This window comes from Vollenhovia emeryi, unplaced genomic scaffold (genome assembly GCF_000949405.1).
Source record: "Vollenhovia emeryi isolate VEMERY1.0 unplaced genomic scaffold, V.emery_V1.0 DF939126.1, whole genome shotgun sequence".
NCBI lineage: Eukaryota > Metazoa > Arthropoda > Insecta > Hymenoptera > Formicidae > Vollenhovia > Vollenhovia emeryi.
In genome coordinates this window covers 3,062,374-3,082,584 of record NW_011967240.1, presented here as the reverse complement: position 1 = coordinate 3,082,584, position 20,211 = coordinate 3,062,374, and the positions used below count along the sequence as shown (strand labels likewise).

Sequence of the window (20,211 nt, the reverse complement as noted above, 5' to 3'; positions counted from 1 at the left end):
GGCTCTCATGTGGTAAACGCCAATTCGAGGGAATAAAGAGCCGTGACAGGGTGTTGGTGTCTACGTATTTCTCATGTTTAAATTTATGGGGAAAAATATTATCTCAGTATGCATTGTGTCTTTCAAAAACCTAAATACTCGTAATTGTCTATCGATCCGCTAAAAGAAAATACAAAGATTCAATATTATTCTTGATCTGGTCTTTACAGGGGAATTTGCTTAATTTTTATAAGATATTTCGGAGCGTATTTATTCTCTGTTTATCCGAAGGTAATGATTCTTTAAAGATTTACCTCATAAAACAAAGGCATTTATGATATTTAGTGTACGTATAAAGTATAAAGACCGCAGGATCGATTCGCCTCGATAGTGGCTGTTTCGGAGCGCAATGAAATATGGTATTAACGTCTATGTTATCCGTTTCTCGCAGCAGCGAGCAGCACGCGTGTCGAGCTCCTTGCTGCGACATGTTGAGCCACGTGGAACGAATCGGGCGAGCGATCGACACACACACGCGCGCGCGCGCGAGCGCAAAGATCATAAATCATTAACCAATCCGATTAGTACCGGAATTGTTGCAACAGCGAAGCCAGAAAATTATGCCATCTGGAAGCATTTTCATAACTTTTCGCTAAATTAACTGCAAGAAGCTTTTCCACTACGAGGAAGCACGTTTTGTCAGGGTGTTCGGTTGAAGAAAATGGCAAGCTATTGCATCTATATGATACACGTATATAAATGATCTATTTTACACTATCATGTTTGTAAATAATTAAGAATATTCTTCCTTTCTTAATAAATGTTCAACACTTTAGTTTAAAATCGAGAGATTTAATAGAGATGTATTCATTATGTGTTAGAAGAATTTGTATAATTGCACATTTAGATTTTTTTTACAGAGAAGTCAAACTTTTACGGAAAGAAAGTTTGATTTCTTTGGAATTAAAAATGCAACAATTGAAACGGTTTTTCGTATTCAGAGTCTAAAAAATATGTCGTAAATGTGTTTCCTGCTTGCAAATGATATTTACTACGTTAAGAGAGACCTTTTTAAAATATGACGACTTGCAGATGAGATGAGAGATTGTTTAAGAAAAAGATTTAGCACTGGACGAATTTTGTAGTCTCACATTTGCGACGTAAACCTTTTGAAATATAAACGTGGCAAAGGCAACGCGCGAGCACTGAGGAACGTGGAGAATGCAGGTCGGTAGATGATGCTTGCGCATAAGTATATATCGTTGCTTCTCGGAGGAATACTTCCGCTATTCTGTCGGAATATGCCGCTTTACGCAGGATGTAACTTTAACACGCGTCTACTTTCGCATACTTGTGGAACTAACACAATATCGCTCCACATACAGTGCATTTTTAGAAGAAAATTACTTTTTATGCTAATTGAAAAAATATTGTACAGGATACTTCTATTGTAGCTTCTTTTTAGAGATTTAAATTTCCTTTTTATCAAAATTTTGTTGACACGCGCCCATAGGTACATTATGCAACAAATGCTTTAAATATTTTCTTTAAATATTAAACGTGATTTGATAAATTTTATTCAATTTTAACAATTGAAAAAATTATTGACAACAATATTTAAATTACGTCATATTTTGCTTAAGCATGACGGAACAGTTTTTATTTAGAGAACTTAAAGATTTTAACTTCAATCTTAAATTTATGGTGCAAAATAGGTCAATAATGATTTAAAATGCTTCGATTAACAATATCGCAAATCGAAATTCTAATAATTGATTAATTGATTATTGCGGACTAGTTGAAAATAAATGAAAGGTATTTTTATTACTATGGAAATCAATTATTACCGGATTTCTTAAGTCCCAATATATATTATCTGTCCACTTTCTTATTAAATTTCGAATATTAAGTGTATTTATGGGATCGTCATTTATTGTGTTGTAATTGTTCTCATTTCGATATTGGATTGAGGTTAAGATACAGTCCATAATAATGTTCTAGTGGACTATAAACTACAGGCGGACGTCGAAATAAAATATCGAGAGACGAGGCGAGGCGAGTAGTACTACTCAATGATAAGTGCTGCCATGGTTAATCTCTTCACATTTATATGTACTTTTCTTTTTGCAATTATAAATAGAAAGATAAATCATGTTCCATTTCTTCATTAAATTTATTAAATTGGGGCCTCACAAGAATCAAGAAATAGATATAAAAAAAATTACGACATGGCGTAAAGACATGATATTAAGGAAATTTATAAACTTTTTATTGTCACGAGGTAGGCAATTGATTAATTGTATATACTTGTATATGATTCATTGTATATAATTGTATATGATTAATTGTATATACTTTTTATTATGTACTTTTCTGTGATATATGTATGTATAATATTGTGGTCATTATTTCTAAAGAGATTAAAAGAACTATAGAGTGACATTTACAGTCTAGCTATATTCATGGCACGATAACTCGAGAAAAGCTTCGAAATATCATCGTCAGTTTAAAGTCACAAGTCATTTTTTTAATAAATTTTTCTCAATCGATATCTATTATGGGATAGGTTTATAATATGAGATAGCAGGTTTTCCACACCCAAGTTCAATCGCAAATGTTTTTTCGCAACGATCACACAATCCAACAATGAATTTTCCACTAATAAATTTATGGTGGAATCAACTGATGATGCCTATTAATTTAACAGAAATCCCGCTATCCCGTATTAGGATCCTATCTCATAATAGGGAACTTCCACATTACATATTATTTTGAATGCACCGAGACGCTAAATACGAGCATTAGGGAGAGGTGTAGATACTCTGATACTTATACTTGAGCATCCAGAGATACATGTTTACGAACAGTGTTGCAGGCAAATCATATAACTCGTAGAAAGTAACTTTGCCAGATGGCTGTTAAGTTGGTGGTCAAACGTCCCAAGTTTCCCCTTCGGGAATCAAGTTTGTTCTAGAGATGTGTATTGTTGCCGGACACAACACACACATTAGGCCCCCGTGTCACATACGTATATTTGCACGGCGCGGTAATTCAGCTAATTTGTTACACAAACGCAGTCTTGGTTAGTTTATATAATTGTAAAGAACAATTTACTGTATGTAAAAACATCTCGACTGTTCAAACATTAATTAATTACGGAGATAATGAAATTGCATGTAACATGCAAATACAATTTTATTAATAACTCATAAAAAAACGGGAAAATTATTATTAAAGAACATTACAACGGATATGTGATTTAGACTTCAAGTCTATTTGCATCGGCATTTCATTGTTGCGTTATCTATTTACGACAATCGCAGCAAGAACGATTGCATTCCGAACAATAGGAACTAAACAAAAGCGAATGTTTTAAAATGATCAAAGGCGGCTTTGGCTGTTATCGGGTCACTACAGATATAGCGAAATACGTCTTTTGCTAAATTCACAGAGTCTATTAAGGCAATTTACCAGGGACGTCATAATTCGGGATGTCCCATGCAACGTAAGTCCTGTAATTTTATTGCGAAAGCACGATATACGAAATCTTCTTACCGGCTAAAGCGTAAAAGTCCCTCTCCTTCATTATGCGCTGTAAACCGTTTATGGTTTCCTATCAACGACCATCAGCCATAATGTAGTGATGGTTATTGATTCTGTACGCCGCGTAATCAATACCTCGGATTATGGCGATAATTATAGTACAAGTTTATGTCCTGGCGAACGTTCACGTAGGAAATCGCATCTACACAGCAGCTGTTACGCCTCGGATGACCGCGTTAATAAGATCTCGGAGCAAAAAAGGAAATGAAAATCGACCGATCAATCACGCGTATCGACGTTTGATATCGGATGGATTAGATTTTTCTCCCCGTCGATACATATGTGCGCGACAAAATGCACGTCTGTAATTTATTATTATTATCGCATTGAAATGAAATTTTCAATATTTCTGCGGCGTTTGCAAAATGTTAAATACGAAGTGTAAGCACCGTGGCGAGTACACCGCATTGTACGGTCGTCTTTACACGTGGCGTCACCGCGTGACATAATTAACAGCGTTCTGTAACGTTAGGATGCAAGCGACGTGAAAAAAAAATTTATCAACCTTCGATGGGTTTATTTTTACTTGTAATGGCGCAGCAGCTTTCTCCGCGATTTTCTTTTTCCTCGTGGTATGTGTTGTCGTGTAATATATATTATATCGAGCGTAAACTCTTCATAGTACGAGTGTGTTTTACTGACAAAAAAAAACGGCACGTGATATAATCGAACACTTCGTCGGATAGATAATATTTTCCTGACGTTTGTGCGGGGCTCCTCGATCATTTTTGCACATTCGTCACATTAGATCTCGCGTAGCGAGATTACTTCGCAATATACGTGACAACGATAAATCGCATTGTCGCTATTGCCGGATAACTGTTTTACCCGTACAAATGTCCAGGTCGATCGATCGAGTTTATCGGAGTGCAATAGCTATAAGAAAATGAACTGGCAAAATAGCATCGTCTTTTCCTACTACGGTGTAAGATACGAAATAAAAATTTTGGCACTTTATTGATCTTCCTTTCATTCCGCAAATTGAACGTACGTCAAATAACTTATAAAATGTGATACTTTTTAATAATAATTTTAGAAAAAAGTACGACGGTCGAGAATAAATTAGGAGAATATAGCTCATTAATTGTGCGGAAGTGTTAAAAGTCGAGAGAAGAATGAATGCAAACGCGGACGAGAGGATGGAGATAAAAGTTTCCACGAGTTTAATATTTTTTCGAAAATCTGATACTTTCTTGGGAGTTCTTAATACTCGTCTACAATGAATAAAACAACGGCTCTCCCCGCATTTTTATGCAGCGATTTTCCCGTTGCAAAAGTACGGCGCAACTCTTCACTACTTATTTGCAAAAAAATATCTAGCGCAACTATTTATGGTGCTACGTGCTATTGCACGTGCTACGTAGGGCAGTATCGCAGCCGTGTTTACGGTATCGTACAATATGTAACTGCATGTAACGGGTGTAACGCAAGGCGGTGCATCTTGTGGCACATACGTTGCAAGATTCAATCTTGCTTCCGGAATTAAATTGCGCGTCCTCGTTCTACGTCCGTATCTTTCTTTCGAGCGGAAAGTTCCCGCCTTTGGCCGGCTATGCTGATTTTTGCTGACGACGAATTGTCTTGCAGCATGCTAAAAAGCTTCCTCGCAAGTAAATGTACGTTGAAAGATCGGCGAGCCTCACATATGAATGTAAAATCTCTCAGTGAAATGAAATAATAAAATATAGAAGGAAATTAAAATCGTACAATTCGAAGGACTATATTGAACTATAGTTACGTCAAATTATATGTGTATGATAAGGAAAATGTTATAATATTCATTTTAGAATATTGTAACTGTGTTCTAATAGCAATTACATAAAGTGGATACTATTGATTCTTAGTTCATCTTCTCCTTTTTAGCGAAATTATGTTAGTTATTTTTCCGGTTTTTTTGTGTGTTATGTAACACTCCGTTCGCATACACGGTGCTACATGTACGCGTATGTGATCTAATTTCCCGGCAAAATGTATATCCATCTTTTCACACTTTATGGAAATATCGAGTGACAAGAAAATTTGATTTCCACGTATAATAATTTTATAACGTGCTTTACGGATGTGTCTGCAAGCTAGCAAATTTCCCTAAGTACATATATATTTTTTTTTTTAGACGAGAACCCTCCGAAGGGTTCGATGAAATTTCGTTTGATGTCAAAATTTACAAAAATTCGTCACTTGCAGCCATTAGCCATAGCGCCGATATGCAACCAGTGCGCGTAGTCACGGATCCTATCCGCCACGATAGTAATTGGAGCGTGAAATTTTTTGGGCTACGTACAACTTGAGCGTGGCACGTGGCGCTAATTTTTTCAGTAAACGGTTCATTGCAGCGTTTCTCTCGAGTATTGTCGACATAGGTGGCACTTTTCCGCACAATTCGTGCGATGAAAATGCAAATAGGATCAATGGACCCGAATGTCCTCCTCCTCTTACAAAAGCCGAGTGTATAAAATAACGCTAAAAGATTAAATAAATAAAATGGTAATCCGATGTCGGGTATGTCTTTTTTTCTACACCGTGGAACGATCGAGGAAATTGCTCGTTAACTTTGCACACATTTTCTTTCGTGAATTTTGAATCGATCGTTTCACAGGTCACTTATTGAATTACCTTTTATTACTTAATTTATTACTTTCATGAATTATCTTGCGTACGTCACTGATAAATTATTAGCTGCAATGCGGATTAAATATGCTTTATGTTCGTGATTAGCTGTCGGTAAATGGTTGCTGCCATCTTAAACGTCCGAGGACATTTTTGAATTATACTCGCCGCGAACGGAGGCTCGTGAACCCTCCGCTAACTATGATCGATACTACAGTGCCGCTGAAAGGACAAACTTACCACCGATGGCGGAATTCTGAAGTAATATCCGTGCCCACCGGTTAAAGCTCGCCCGGCTGCGCAACGCTGAAAAGCGGCTGATGATTTATTGCGCGAAAGATACGCGCGCGATATACCAGGAAGTCATTGCGAAGTGAAATTTTAGGGTCACCTAGTCGATAAAATACTTGGCCATTTTCCATTGCGTACTCGAGGTGTCGAACGATCGAACGAGAACTCGCGCTGACTGAAACAGTTCTCAGCGTGACAAACGTGACTAAAAATCCAGCATCGTTACCGTAGAATCTCATTTGCTTTTCGAGAATTAAATGAAATTCATCGTCGCAATATCATAGAACGTTGGATTATGTATCGCAGATGATGACATTGTTGCTCTTACACGCGTTTTATTTCTTAAGGGGCCATTCCGCTTTAACGGCCCAAACACTATGCTTATCTTTAACCATTTTTTTTTACAGTAAATACACCATGCAATGAAATAAATCTTTTTGAGATTTATTAGGGTACTCTTAAATAACACAAACGAATTTTTGTCATAATTTAAACAATTTTTTAATTAAGCGTTTTCTACGCCGTTCGAATGGCGTGTCAAAAAAGATGCAAGTCCGCTGCATTCGTGACTTTTTTCATTTAGGCTTACCTGAAATAAAAAATTCGAACGGCATAGAAAATGCTTAATTAAAAAAAAAGTTTAAATTATGACAAAATTTTTTTGTTGTTATTTAAGAGTGCCCTAACAAATCCCAAAAAGATTTATTTTATTCATACACAGAAAATTTGTGTTTCCTTGTTAAAAAAAATGCCGGTTAAAATTTTTGTGTTAAATGTTTAAGAGATTCATGTGTTAATTTAACATATTGCTCTTATGTTAATTGACCTCTCTCTCAAATGTAAAATTATTAAAATACTGAAAAGAAATGTTAAAACAACACAATGCCATGTGTACTTATTTTTTAACATTCTTATTCTTGCACAATACATATGTATGTTCTGTAATTCTATATTATTAGTAACAAGATTTATCTTTTAAAATTTGCAGAATAAAATGTTGATTTTATTCTATATACATATGTTCTATAATTCTATATTATTAGTAACAAGATTTATCTTTTAAAATTTGCAGAATAAAATGTTGATTTTATTCTATACAACATATGCAAGTGAAAGTGATTTCGAATCGTCACTTGACTTATTACATTTGTAAAACGTTAAAATTGCATTTTTAAAAATTAATTTTGTCATTAAAAATGTGTTAATTTTACACAAAATTTATTTTAAATTATTTTGAGATTTGCATTAATTTTGTGTTAAAATATTAACAGAGTATTAGTGTGATTATTTAACATATTCATAATATGTTGAATTAACACAAAAATTTGTGTGGACCGTTTTTGGGACACATGATATCTGTTAAATTTAACACAAATTTTTCAACTGTGTAAGCATAGTTTGTGGGTCGTTAAAGTGGAATGATCCCTTAACGCAGTTAGAACGGTATTTGTATTTCGTTTTTAAAGAATTTATGCTTCGTAATGAAGAATTTAGAAAAATAATGTAGAGTCTATTCAAAAGCTATGTCGATACAATGGTTATTATTATCGCTATCGATAAAGCGTACATATATTGTAATAAAATCGAATAGCGATACACGATCGTATCCCGGCGTCAATTCAATTCGATCCCTTCAAATGTCCTGAGAGAATTGTCCTCGCCGCTCGCGAATAGATACGACGCGAACATTATCCCGTACCTGTAGTGGATGAACATTTTTCCGATTACACGGTGGACGAAAATGTAATGGCTTTCCACGACACGCTCGCGAAATTCCATCTACTCGCGGCGATGAAAATAGATAATTATAATTCCTCTCTGACGGGACAATTTAATGGATATCTGCAAATTCTACCTCTATTATAAAGTATGATCAATGTCAATTGTAATCCAATGTCGTGTCCAATGCCTCGTGTAAATTTCCGTAAACTGAAGATGTAAAGTAACACGAGAGATGAGCGAGCACAAGACTAATGATCTGTACATCGAATTAGAAATGCCATTTTATTCTGGATTTTATTGCGCGTTGACTCCAATCGAAAATATTTAGCCAAATTAACGTCCACAAGTTTTAATTTAATTTTTATCTTGTCAAATTAGTAAGTTTTTACTTTATTAAATTACATTACATTTAAGTCCATCTTAATTATATTTAAATTTATATTTGGACGTGAAACATAATTCGTAACATAACGCATGTGTGAAAAACGGTTCAGCGCTGTCGTGAAAAAATTGCAAATGTATCTTTCGCTTTTCTAAACACTTATTCCGTGTCCCCCGTGAAATTTGTTCGCGAGAATATTTGCGTGCGCTTTATGAGAACTTATGGAAGCTCGGGAATCCGATCGACGGAATCATTGAACTCGTTAAAAATCAATTACCGGTGAACGTTAGCCGGAAACTGATCAAGTACGGCCGGTGCTCATAATTGCAGTTGGTAATTTCGTCAAGTGTGGCACGCGATACAATAGCGCATAGCTTTGATTAAACGGCACGTAGTCGTTTCGGCCGGTTTATTTAACGGCGGGATCCCTTTCGCAAGCGGCGCGGCGGCGTATTTAACGTCTAAATCCCGTGGGATTTTCAGAACGAAGGTCCCTGGGGCCGCTCTTCAGATCGTCACGCATCAGTGAAGACGTAAATTGCGTTTATGATCTCGCCGAACGAGACATGCTCGGTTTATTAAATTATTAACCGCACGAGTGCACCTTTCACGCTGGACGCTTGCGATGGACTTATTAAAAATATGTTAAGAGCGCGGTTTACACAAAATGAGAGGATTAATCCTAAAGAAACAGATTAATGCAATAAGGCTCGACACTTGTTAAATACTTTGATCGGCCAAATCGTTATACATATATTCATCCAAAAGAAAGGAAATCTTACACGCACACATGTTTCTGTTAATATTTCTAGCTTGTGAAAATTTTGTCTTCTTTTATTATTTTGGTACTTTTATAAATTTTAATTAGTATATGATCAAAAAAATACAAAACACACGACCCGTTAGTACACGTTCGCTTAAGAATAATGCACTATCGTTTGCTTGTTTCATTAGCCGTAGCCTCGAGAATCGTCGCGCCATCGACAATCGAAACTACCCGCCCCGGAAGTAATTAAACGGCAATGAAGCCGATCGGTTCCTGGTCACAAGCCACCCATGCAAACATCACACTAACGAGAACGGAATTAATTTGGTGCACGTTACAACTGCGCTCCTTTTCGGGAGTGACGTGCGGGGAGCGTTTAGAAAAATAATTAAGAAAGCAATTTAATGCCGAAAAGGGGAAATCGATTTATTTGTCAATCGTACGCCATAGACAAGTATTTTATGTACGCTCGCACAAGTTGGATCTCTGGTTAGCGTGCAGCGCTCTCGCGACAAGAAGAAACTTTTTCGGAAATGTAAAACGACGATGGTGCAATAACGTAAGAAATATGGCACGCGTGTCTCGTATTTATGCGACGCAAGTGGAAAATGGTAACGTTTCCTGGCGCGATTGCGCGCAGCAGTAGTTTTATGGATTACAATGCTGCATTTATGTCTTTTGCTGCGCCGTTGTAACGAGCAACGTTACAACGGATTCTCAAACTCGTGTACACGTACAGTCGACGAGAGGAAACCACAAAGAAAATTTGCGTGTAATAGAATTTGCAGTCTAATAAATGTCGCTTTAAATTATTTCGTCTTTGCCGACCTCTCCTTATCCGATTTATCACGAGTAAGTTTATCGCAAAAGTACGGGCGAATAACATTATCCGCGTGCACGCTACTCAGAAATAATTATTTGTCACCCGCGCTCCGATGTTAAACTAGTTAAATAATGAAATCTAGTTTATGCGCATTGCACACATTGTTGTCAGCGAATTTCAAGTTTTGCTCTAATTCCTCGTCGATCAATATCGCGGAGCTGAGTCGCTTAAAATGCAATATAGTTTCTCGCGGGTCAATTCAAATTAAATCATACCGCTTTCAGTTCCATGAATGGAACTTATTAATTGAAAAGCTGTAGTTCGTCTAAATAGTTGGAGCTGCCTTTCGAAATTTTGCAATATACATATAATATCCGCCGCAAGGACCCAATGAACATCTGCGTGCTCCGCCGACTAATTCCAAATTAATCGAACTCAGTTTGCGAGGTAACGCGGCGCAAAAGTTCGGAAGGGCCACTGAGTCGCTCGTGAAAATTCGGTTTGCATCAATTATATAAATAGAGCGTATTTAATTAACGCCAAAAGAGCGTGCGAGTTCGCGTCAAGTTGTAATTATAATTGGCACAGTTGATGGGCCGACGACGAAGCTCGTAATTAAAACAACGTGTTTATCGTTTGGATTTGTTTAACTGTAGAGCCCTCTTTGTAACACGATTGAAATCGAGTTAGTCATTAAATGCGTCATCAAAAATTCGAAATCACTAGCCGGTGCGCCACGAATATCCATCTCGCGATTGAGATTCCGACGAAATAGTCGTGCAATCTCACGAATAAAATACGAGGCGGAACTGGATAAACGACTGCTTTAATTGGTAATTAAATACTTGAATACAATTAATCTTACGTTTCCCTAGACGTGACAGTAAGCTTGGGAATCTCAGCGAACTCGTTCCAGATTCTAAGTGAAGCACCTCTGCACTCGCTTATTCGCATATTGTCCTAGTCACCTGACTCCAGACACCTGAGGCCGATAGCTAGAAATCTACTTTGGAGAACATTCACGTCCTCTCTAGTCGCGATCTCATCGTCGAGAGGCAAACTCGATCGTCGCACACGATCGCCGTGCGGTAAAGGCTCAAGTTTGCTGGCAAGAATTCCGTATACGAGCCACGAACTTGGCTGGAGAAGTATTCAGAGGTGCCTATGCTTACTAAGAAGATAACCCAAGGAGGAATTCAACTATCCTGGGAAAGATCAGATTCAAACCGTGTTTGCTACGTGTCTCTTACGAATACCTTCACCTTGTGTATCGAGATCTTTGAGAAATTCACATCGTGCAAATAAGAATGACCAGAATGATACTAACCGCGAGAGACACTAGAAAGACAATAAAAAAAAAAATCCGGATTGGTACGGCCTTTATTGTTAAATTCCATCGGGGCACAGCAATCTTCTTTCGACTGCGCGCCGGTCATCATAAGCAATCAGTAAAGTTCAAGAATGCGACCTGCGGAATGTAATTTGCCGGTCAATCAAGAGCGCACGGATGAAAATTTTAATCGATTTTATACTATAACTTTCGTCTCGCAATCAGTTTCAGCGGCCTGGGAAGAAAAATTGACAGTTTGCACGGAAGCTTTGCGATTGGATTATGATAAAATTTCGTCTAAATTGACGGTGCATCTGGAACGATAATATTTATTTTGTACAATATAGCAACGTCGATCTCATTAATTAGCCTTCAAAAGCGTAAAAAATGTATTCAATTTTTGCATAAAATATATGTACCAATCTAATTGGATCGAGAGAACAAGAACAACGTTTATCGGTCGAGAATGTAAGAGGCAGACGCAATTGAAATGCTCGCAATTAAACAAATTTAATTTCCGCGAAATCAACCGAGGATCGTTGATGCGCGATCGACAATACAGGCGTCAAACTAGTAGATAAGTCTGCCACGTGCAGCGTCGCGATTAAAAAGTAATAATCGAGTTAATTAGTAATCGCATCGATGATGAACTACGTTGCGTCACGTAACAAGCCTTCATTATGTCGTGCTTTTGGAGCGACATATCATAGGTTCGCTCGATAACGATAGGTGTTGACCTATGAATGCGCGAGTCCGTCGAAATGTATACGCCTCGCGAACGAAAACGCGCCCCTCGAAATTCAATTATCATAGGCTCATTACAGACGTTTGCGAGAGTAATGAGATGCTAACGCAATCGTGCGAGTTCGAATCGACGATTGTGATTTATTAAACGAATCGACCGCAATCGTGACAATTAAGCGTGCTGGTTGCAATTGGACGGTGCGATTAATCGACCGCCTGCCTGGCTGACGCAGCTCTCGGGGCCCAAGCTATTTTATAGTCGCGAATCGAGTCTCGCCAGTATTAAATAGCTGCGCGCTGTCGATAGCGGTAGCCAGAAAACTCACCCTCCCGTCCCGCAAGTTTATTGCGCGAAGCACAAATCCTTCCTGTCTTCCAACAGTAACGTCAACAAAATATTCAAGATTCAAGAAGCTCTATTTTCGCAACAGTATTCCACTTTGTGTACAATTATACAACAGTAATCCCGATGTTTAACTTTTGCTGTCAGAATATTGGAAACCCCAGCTGTAAGTCTATATGTACATACGGTCTATCGTGATCTCGAGGATCACGGAGCGAACCTGCAGCTTGGTTTTGCAGTACTTGACCGGACCGAAATGTTCCGATTAGAAGCGACAAGTTAAAAGCGTCTTTCTTTTTTCAAGACAACGAGAGTGATGCCATTGCGTTGCGAAAGTCTCAGGTGCAATTTGTTCAGTTTACGTATAAATTCGACGGCTCTTGCGACAGCATTTGTCGATGTCGCCAGTGAAAATTGACGCATTGATGTACGTCATAAGCACGTATATAAGATGTTACTGCAATATCGGACCGCAACTTCAGGAATAAGTTCTCTACGCCAGAACAAGTAAAAAGGGATTCAATAACGGATGTATCAATATACGTCAGCAAACTTTTAGTTTTCCAAGTGCCGTTCAATAACGGATTGCCCCATTCACTTGACATTATCAACGTAAACACCGAGGACTCCGCGCAAGACAGCCGACTACATCGGTCATTTTCAAGTACCGCAAAACCAAGCTGCAGGATCGCTCCGTGATCCTCGAGATCACGATAGACCGTACGTATAGACTTACAGCTGGGGGTTTCCAATATTCTGACAGCAAAAGTCGAACGTCGGGATTGCTGTTATATAATTGTACACAAAGTGAAATACTGTTGGGAAAATAGAGCTTCTTGAATCGCTCGCAACCGCAAATGCAGACTGGAGGGAGGGGGTTCGCCATCCATGCAACACTATTTATAGGAACCGGGCAATTATTCACACGAATGCAACATTTGTCTTCCGACATAATCGGTTGTGACGTTTAGTATGACGATCGTAATCTACGTCGGTCGGCGCAGCTGAGCGCTAACGACTCACTGTGTCCCGACTGGCGGCGAATTTGCGCGTCAACCAACCACAAAGTCAGGCCCAAATGTCAGGGCAAACCCCGCGGAATACGCGCAGCGCCCGTTGCGAAATCACCGGCGGTCGTTGTAATAAGATCGATCCGCATTGACCCTCATCTGCCGCGATCGCAATGCACAACGCCCATTGTGATATTCCAATTATTCCGTACTCCATGGCATTTGCGGACGTCCACAATGCCGTTCGAGAAGTCTCGGAAATACCGTACAATTCCCGTAAATTTCATATATCTATATGCAGAGTGCCGGAATTAATTTCCATTTAATCTAATTTTTCTTTAACTAAAATTCATGTATCTCTTTACGTAATTTTGTAATCTCTTTTATTAAACATTGTGTATTTCCGCGTATAACATTATATAAGTCCCGGCAACGCTAAATTCTAAAATTGGGATTTCGTTCGAAAATAAAGTAAGTTAAAAACAAAGTTCGCCTCGTATTAAAATTACGAGATAACTGAGGAGAGAGAGAATAATTTTTCATTTTCCTAACTCGTCAGATAAAACCCTGGCCGAGTCAATATTGTTATTGTTAACATTATCCAATGCAATATGGCAACTTGATGAAAGGTAGTTAATGTACAGTATAATGCATATTTAGAACAAAACGGATTTTCTACTAAAAGTGTTAAACAATAAAGTTCACAAGGCTCCGACGTGAAATCACAATTCGAAGGAATAAAGGATATAAGACAGGATGTTAGTGTCTGAATGATGTTAAGTTTTTAATTTATTGCGAAAAATTTACCCTGGCTGAGGGCCTGTCTTGGCTGTTATATCCTTTATCCCTTCGAAAAGTGTTAAAACTGCTTTACGTTATATTTTAGTAGAGTCATCTACTCAAAATATCATGTCAAATGTGAGAAGCAAAAATGCAATGTTTAGAGACGGCATGTACGCGAAGATAGGAGGGTCCATAGGAGATTGCTCATGTAAATTCTTCAGTTTTCAATGAAAACCTGACGTGAAATTACGGCGTAAACGCGTATCGCAAAGATAACAATTTCTCTGTTCGAAGAGGTGAATAGAACAGCGCGCGGAAAAAAGAGGACAGATTGAAAGGACATTGTTTTCGCGATGTGCAACGTATGCACTTTTCCGTAAGTGAATCGATGTATGGTCGGGTTATCCACGATGAGAGATGTGCGATATGATCGTTTTCATGGATGTTGTGGGAGCGCCAGTACATGACGTATGTGTGGAAAATTGAGATCGTACCTCTTTTATTTGTTCGCTGCTATCATTACATTTCACGATCCTCGAAATTCTTTGCGGCGCGTTATTCTGCAGGAAGGTTTCAAGGCGTTACAGTTCTCATTTTAAATTGTCGACCTCAAAATATTCACACAAATGAGTTTCATTTGCGGGAGTTTGCGCATTTGTGCTGTACTGTTGTTATATTTGGAACAAAAAAAGTTGCACCCGCGTCGTACTTTCCATCAGAGTGTCATACGAGTATATCAATCGCGAAACGCGACGAGAGTCTAACGAGAGAGAAAGTTTCTTAGCAACTCCATGATATTTTATTGCCTTGTCGTCTTATCGCACATTTTACGGGAGTATAGATTTATGACAAAAATCCGGCATGAATAAGATACGGGCATAGACGTTTTATAGCCTTAGATTTATCTCACCCGTGCGTTACCATGACGATCCTTTTTTATCGATAGAGATATGAGAAGCCAATACGGAAATTCATCAAACGATTGTTGAGCTGAGTAAAATGACGAATAAAGGACAATCTGAAGCATTAAAATTCACGTGTGCTCGATTTTTGATTCAGCTATTCGAGTAATACGAAATTCGCAGTTAATGCGAGACAATATTGCACACGATGGTGTAAGTCGGAGCTTGATATTTCGAAAGCTCGTTGCCGTTGTTTTGTCAAATGGGAAAAAAAGTGTATTTCGAGACTCGTTGAATTCACATGCTCGTTTCATCTCTCGACATTTGCCGCTCGATAATACGGTAATATATCGCGTGTCGGCTGTAATGGAGCGCTTTTTGAGCAAATGTAAAATTTTCATAAATGTCACTGTCCTAACGAAGAAATGTTCCCCGAGACCATTTTTCAAATTCTTCATGCGATAATCTTGGCGTGGCTTCCCCGCGTGATCTTTATTTATGCCTCGCGACGAATACCGAGTCTCGCACTTACCACAATTCAAAACCTGATAAGAATCGCGTAGAAGTCGGCCATAAGGACCCCAGTTTCTTTACGTCTTATTAATATTTTTGTGAGTTTGTGTAGACGCCGAAGAATTCATTAGCAAAAGTGCCTCTTTGATCTTTAAAGTAAAAGTAATTTGCTTGTTCGATTATTTGAACATGCATTTAATCTCGATCTTTATAATTGTGAATATTTTGCTTTATCATTAATTAATTTTTGCAATACTATAAATTTTGTGCTATATATGTTACGTGCTATTAAATAATAACTAACTTTTAACAAATGGTAATTAGATATTTGTAAAAACTATATACGATAACAGAAAGATTGTGGAATAGTGGCATAATTTTGTATCCCTTTTTTCATAAATATTTTTCATAAGTATAGAGAGTTTATTTCATGAATTACATGTATATATGGAAGAAAGAATTTTATAAAAATGTAAATATTTTTAATATCAATAATAATTTTTATATCACAACAATAATATTTTTTATATTAATAAAAAAATACTGACAAAATTCTTCCTTTCATATATACATATAATTTGTGAAATAAACTCTTTCAAAGTCAATCAGTGAATTTTTACTGAAAACTTATAACTGCAAATTAGTGATTAGTCACTGTTTTCAGTGATAATCCACTGATTCACTTTTAGAGAGAACAATAGAATAGTCGTCTTGGCAATGAGACATTTTTGCGACTATCCGGGATCTACGATTCGCATCAAGACACGATATTATGTATATTCATAGACGTGCAATTATTTGGCTAAAATTCATTCTTTGGGGATAAATTCATGTAGCGTCTGGGTGCGTCAGCAATTCTCTTCTTCGTTCTGTGGGCGCTCGGTGTTATAAAACCGCTCGATCTTCCGAAAAACGGAATAAAATGCGCCGCGCGACCGTAACTGTGGAATTCCGTGTGAATGGCCGCGTATGAAACTTAAAGGTCTTGCCTTCCCCGGATGATAAAATGTTATCGTTAAGCTGCAGCTTAAACTTGGATGAGAAATGTCGGAGCGATTCAGTCGAGGTGATTGAAATATCAGGATCTCTTCTACTTAAAGTTTAGAAGTAGATAATAGAAATTTTATTATTTGTATTTTAAAGTTAAACCTAACAGAGACTATTAATTAAGGGATAGCACCGTTCTATAGCGTATAAAATAGAAAGCTTATTTTATATTAAAAAAAAACAAAGATTATAATTTAAAATATAGAAAAAAATTGAGATTTTTGGTATTGATAAAGATTACTTCGCACTTCGTTAGTGCCGCTGGAATGATTAAAGGAAATAAAGTTTAAAATGCAAAATAATTGAAGAAGAAATTCACTATTTACTCGTATAAACTTGATTTTGCTTGCTTTATTTAGCCCTTACTTGGCTTATTTATGTAACAATCAACTGCATTTCAACTCTTCTACTTTGCATTTTATACTCTGCAGAACTTCATTTTTCATAAACTTAGAGGCGAGCTTTACGCGGTATCTCTGTATCTTGAAGTCGTGTTTGTCCCGCTCCTTCTTTCTCCAACATTCATGAATTCAATTATCCGCCGTATTTCCCAAGGATGCCGTATGTCTAACAGTTTACAATTTGGCTTACGCCGTGGCGTTTTCGTTACATGCGACAGAAATGGAACGATGCCGCACGAATAACGAGAATTTCTCGAAAGCGCCGGGAAGAAACTGGCACGTGCATTTTTCATCATTTCGTAAAAGGGTACGACAAGATGCCGCCGCGCCGGTCGCGAGGAAATGCAGTCGTACTTAATACCTTGCATTCGTAAAATTGAGATAAAGATAGAATTAAACAGGAATCCTGCTTGCCCAAGTCATAATATTAAACCTGGGTTTTCTAATTATGCACGTTGCAAAATGTTGCGTAATTTTTATCAAAGTTAGGTGGAATCTTTTATCTGCCGGATCCCTTTATAAGATAGAAATTATTGTCTTGATACAAAAAGGATATCTTTCTCAGAATTATTAATTTACGGAAATACAGTAGAGTAACTCAATATGTTACGTTGATTTAGTAACTTTATTACATAATTATGATGTATAATACTGCAATATAATTCAACACTGTCTCTATGTAACAAACAATATAATCCTATTCTGCCTGTACAATAAATCGCTATCCGACTTGATTACGATTATATTTATTATCGCGGCAAGTATATTTTGTACCGAAGTAATGCAAAGATAAGTTAATTTTCTCTTATATACTGTTTCGATAATATCCAGCAGATTGCATTACAAGGAGCTTTGTCGAGATGCGATTGTTATCACGCCATTACCGCGCTCATTACAAAGGGAATTTATTCAGCGCGAACACTCGTGCTTTAATTACGCGTATTTTTTCTTGTCTCCGTCTGTGGATTCGCATCGCGGTGCTTAAATTCACATCCTTGCGCCTTTGTTCTGACTTTCGCGGGCGGGCTACAATGTAAATGCATATATGGAATGCAAATTCTGTTCGTCCTCGAGCGAAAAGACACGCGAGGAAGCGTGAATACTAACGACACAAAGTACAACACGATCTTATAGTTGTCAATGGAATTCTAGCCGTGAGAACAGGACTTTACATTAATTCTATTATTCTTAATTGTTAACATTGCAGGGGATATTACAGGTCTCACTTTCTTTCGACTGTAGAGTTAGACTTAGAATTAGAAGAGAGCTCCTTACTTTGAAACATTCATACTTAGGAAAATTTTTACGTAATTTTTATCCCGTTTATATTTTAAATATTATTTCACTTTTGTGTTATTCGCATACCGATGTTCTAATTTTATCTCATACTGAAGATGGTCCAGTTTGCGATCGAAACGTATATACATTTTTTATCTAATAAATTCTCCGACACTACCATCTTGTCTAGGCTCTGAGCCCTCTCTTTTTTATTGTTTGATTTTTATCGTACCATAGGTTTTTTTTATGAAATATTATTTTACTTTGAGATTCTATTATTGAGATATTAATAATCGTCGAATCTTTTTATTGAAGGCAGCGAATTTACCGGAGAAGTAAAACCGAGGCTATTATATTTAACCATATCAGTTCACTAACCGTATTCTTCAGCAAGTATAAAAAGGCACAAATTAATCAAATTTATATCGCCAGCAATTATACAATATTGTTAAAAACTTCAATGCGGACATTTCGACATTGTCCCCTCGTGTGGATTTTGATTGATGGAAACCGTTACACTTGTTCGGCTTTAAGCTGGTTCAACTTTACGGTATCTTACTCCTTGAGATGTCGATAAGTGTCGATAAACTCCTGCCGCAATATGAAACTTTAGCCCAAGTATCAGGTCCTCGATACATCGACTAGCTATTTACAAGCCCAAATACTTCACTAATCTGTGCATTAATCCATTGAGCTCGGCTTATTACCTATTAATTATTAGAGAGCGAGGTTTTAATACGAGTTAGTAGTAATTCCTAATATACTTAGACAGCTAACGTTTAAATTTTCGTGCTGTTCCGTCGACATATTTTCCTGAATTAACAATAATAAATGCTTCTTTTCCAAACGCATAAATATACGTAATTAGATATAAAAATTTCAAGTCATTCTTCACAAGTAAATTATCAAGTTAAATATATTAAGTCTCCTCAGGTAATAAACACGTTAAGAATAAAAACTTTTAAGTCATTTAGTAACACCAACAAATTACTCGAAAGTCACTAAACCACAAATTCGTACTTTGAACTGAATAAAACGTTTATATGTAATATAAATGGGTACGTAAAGAGAGAGAGAGAGAGAGAGAGAAAGAAAGAGAGAAAGTGGCGAAGTTAAAAATAAATAGAAAGAGCGAAGGAAAAGAGATAGAGCTAAGGAAACACTATGTAATAAAAAAGCGGTAGCTTAGTTTACAGAAAAAAAAGATAAAAGAGGCGATTTATTCAAGAAAGATAAACTGCAGGTCGTAATGGTAGAAAGCAGGCGAAGCTGGGGGGGGAAAACGAGGCTCACAGAGGGAAAGAGACAAGCGAAGAGATGAGGAAAGGGTATAGAGAAACAGGGGGAGAGAGAGAGAGAGAGAGAGAAAGACGAGAACTTAGAGGCAGAGACAGAGACAGAGAAAGAGAGAGAGTGTTCGCGAAGTTGTGTATTCGCGAGAAGTAATCGAGAACTCCGAATTGGGGTGGCTGCAGAAGCGATGGGTAGGTAGATGGGGTAGGTCTGGACTCGCGCAGTCCTAAGAAGATAAACGTTGCTCGGACGCCGACAGAACAACAGAGACAGACAGAGGGAGGGAGGGGGGGGCAGAGAGAGAGAGAGAGAGAAGAGAGAGAGAGAGAGAGAGAGAGAGAGAGAGAGAGAGAGAGAGAGAGAGAGAGAGAGAGAGAGAGAGAGAGAGAGAAGA

The 20,211-nt window shown here is 37.5% G+C and overlaps 2 protein-coding genes across 2 annotated transcripts in view; one reads left to right on the top strand and one right to left on the bottom strand.

The window, feature by feature from the left end:
• LOC105569020 (neuronal acetylcholine receptor subunit alpha-7-like) overlaps positions 1 to 20,211 on the top strand; it is a 218,285-nt gene that overhangs the window by 41,211 nt on the left and 156,863 nt on the right. The gene's annotated exons all lie outside the window — the stretch shown is intronic.
• The window catches only part of LOC105569019, a 197,893-nt gene that overhangs the window by 56,351 nt on the left and 121,331 nt on the right, over positions 1 to 20,211 (bottom strand). The window lies entirely within an intron of this gene.